Raw genomic sequence first — 2,991 nt, 5'->3', positions numbered from 1 at the left:
TGAAAAGATGCTCAACCAAATAAATTATGTAGGAACTACAAATAAAAACTAATAGACACCACTTTCCACCTACCAGACCAGCAAACATGAAAAAGTATAACAATATCAAATGTTGAGAGGATATATAAATACTTAGCTATTGCTGATACCAGTGTAAACTGGTCTAAACTCTTTAGAAAACAATTTGTCACTGCCTTATCAAGGAGAACATGTGCATACTCTATGACTCAAAAATTTACTTCTAGGTAGTAACATAATGCTCAGGAGATATGTACAAGGATGTTCATGATAGCACTATTTGTGATGGTCAAAAACGGGGAACAATCCAAATGCCCACTGACAGAAAGAATAGATTAAGGTATGTTCATACAATAGAATACTATACATCAGTAAAAATGAATGAACCACAGCTCTATGTGACAAAATGGATAAATCCGGGAACATAACGTTAAATTTTAAAAAAGCAAGTTGCAGAAGAATACTTGAAGTATAATACCTTATATATAAAGTTAAAAACAAAGTTAATAAAATATTTTGCACATGCATATACATAGACATGTAATAAAACCATACAGAAAAGCAAGGCGAAAATAAAAAATTTAAGACAGTGGTAATTTCTGGATAAAGAGATTCTTTATATATATATTACATACATATGAAGAAATTTTATATACATGGGTGATGGGCACATATGTGTTTATTTTATTATATTCTTTATAACTTACCTATTTTTATTCATATTTTGTATATGACATATCCATAAATTATTTTATATGTATAAAATATTTGATTTTAAAAGTATGGTTTTACTCATTTCTCCATTTATCTGCCATAATCAGTTGTCTCTGTCTGTTATTTCAAGGTAGGACCTATGATTCTTTTTTTTTTTTTTTTTTTAAATACGGAACACTTCACGAATTTGTGTGTCATCCTTGTGCAGGGGCCATGCTAATCTTCTCTGTATCGTTCCAATTTTAGTATATGTGCTGCCGAAGCGAGCACAGACCTATGATTATTGACTATCAACCTGTTTCAGGGCCAAAGTCTGAACCCCAGTTCTGAGAAGGCATTTTGCCTCCATACTAAGTCCAGTATTAGACAGCAGGGAAAGTAGGATAAGAATTACGTTCCAGAGGTTCCCTGGTGGCGCAGTGGTTGAGAGTCCGCCTGCTAATGCAGGGGACGTGGGTTCGTGCCCCGGTCCGGGAAGATCCCACATGCCGCGGAGCCGCTGGGCCCGTGAGCCATGGCCGCTGAGCCTGTGTGTCTGGAGAGACCACAGCAGTAAGAGGCCCGTGTACTGCAAAAAAAAAAAAATGGTGCACAACCATTACTGTTATTTACAAGTTAAACTGAAGCCTGGGCACTACTTTCTTTAACTCACTATTTCATTTGACAGACATTCACTGAATGGTTACTAGGCACCAGATATTTTGATGATGGGTCAGTAGCTTCAGCCTCATAAGTGAAAAATGGCATTTGTTCTAACCTCAGGGCTAGGCCTAATGAAGAGGTTTCTGACCCAAGGCATGCACAATGTGAGAAATGAGTTACAGGGACTTAGGCTGTGAGCAAGTAAAATGTTTAATAAATAATGAAAATATGACCCTTGGCGCCAGCATGGTACTTAAGGCCATCTGCTGAGTCATTCCTAAGCTGGGGAAACGTAAGTTCCTGAAGCTACCTGGAAAGCTGGTTATGTCATCTCTGCATGAAATGAATTCCGAAATATATGTCACCTCCTGGGGTGGTGTGGGTGTGGGAAGAGGTTTTAACTCCTGGGAAGTGAGATATTACTTTGTTCCATTTTGCAAAAATGATCTATTAGACTCCATTCCCAGAAACTGTCTCCTGAATGGCTTAAAGCAGGGCTAAAGAAACAGAATGCATATTTTAAATAGATTCTGTCTTTCTCTGAGCTGAACTCCAAGTTGCCTAATAAATTTTTAAATTCCCAAAGAGCTAGATGCATTCAGAGTGACTCCAAAAAAGATGTTCTATTTTGGGATGTCACAAGCATCACTGCCATAAATCATCACAAACAAAACTGTTGCTTTGACTAACTGGGGGCTATACAAAAGGCTGACCTCTTCGTCCTCATCTGCTTTCCCCTTCTTCCCTTTATTGGATATCAGTTTTCAGAATTAAGGATATGAATCTGATCTATCTTCCTCTTAATAATTCAGGCTTTAGATCATAGAAGGACCACAGGATTTCAGAGCTGGCAACTGGAACTCAGAGTTCTTGCATGCATTTCTCAAGGTCATACATCTTAGTGCAGTGGTTCTCAAGCTGTGGTAACAGAATCACCTGGAGGGCTTGTAAAAACACAGATTGCTGGGTCCCATTCCCCGAGTTTCTGATTCAGTATGCATGGGGTGGGGCCTGAGAACCTGCATTTCTGGCAATTTTTAAGGTGTTATTGATCCTTCTGGTCCAGGTCATAGTTTGAGAGCTACTGTCTCAGTTATTCGAAGGACAAGATATAGAGGCCAACCCTCAAACTGTCCAGTACTTTCTCCAAGGCGGCTCTTCTATAGCATATAGATTTTATGTCCTATCCTTTATAAAGTTTTGGAAACCAGAGTTTCTTCTCCTCCTGAAAGGGGAGAATTCCATTGGAGGTAGACCTAAAAGCATGAGCTTTGGAATCAGACAGGCCTGGGTAAGGGATTAGCTATTCCACAGTTTAGTTTTGTGATTTGGGGCAAGTTACTTAGCTTATTTGAGTTCTAGTTTCTTCATCTGTAAATTAGTAATTATTAGCTGTTCTAATGCTTTGAGACTCCTGAATGAACTGTTCAAAAACTATCTGACAGAGTTATAGGACTGTAAGCCATTAATAAAGCATCTAATTTAGCTTCTTCACTTTCTAGATGTGGAAACAAAGACCCAGGGAAAGTAAGTGTCTTAACTGAGATCTCATAGCATATGGCAAAGGAGGACCAGGATCCTGGCCTTTTAATGAGTTTTGTTTTGTTTTAATCCTTC

At 38.3% G+C, this 2,991-nt stretch overlaps 1 non-coding gene across 1 annotated transcript; it reads right to left on the bottom strand.

The window, feature by feature from the left end:
• Positions 1–895: 895 nt before the first annotated feature.
• LOC116756203 lies at positions 896–1,002 on the bottom strand. Its single transcript, XR_004350572.1, has one exon. It is a non-coding gene; the product is annotated as a U6 spliceosomal RNA (small nuclear RNA).
• Positions 1,003–2,991: the final 1,989 nt, after the last annotated feature.

This window comes from Phocoena sinus, chromosome 6 (genome assembly GCF_008692025.1).
Source record: "Phocoena sinus isolate mPhoSin1 chromosome 6, mPhoSin1.pri, whole genome shotgun sequence".
NCBI lineage: Eukaryota > Metazoa > Chordata > Mammalia > Artiodactyla > Phocoenidae > Phocoena > Phocoena sinus.
The sequence above is the reverse complement of the archived record's forward strand: the minus strand, read 5'-3'. Positions and strand labels throughout refer to the sequence as shown.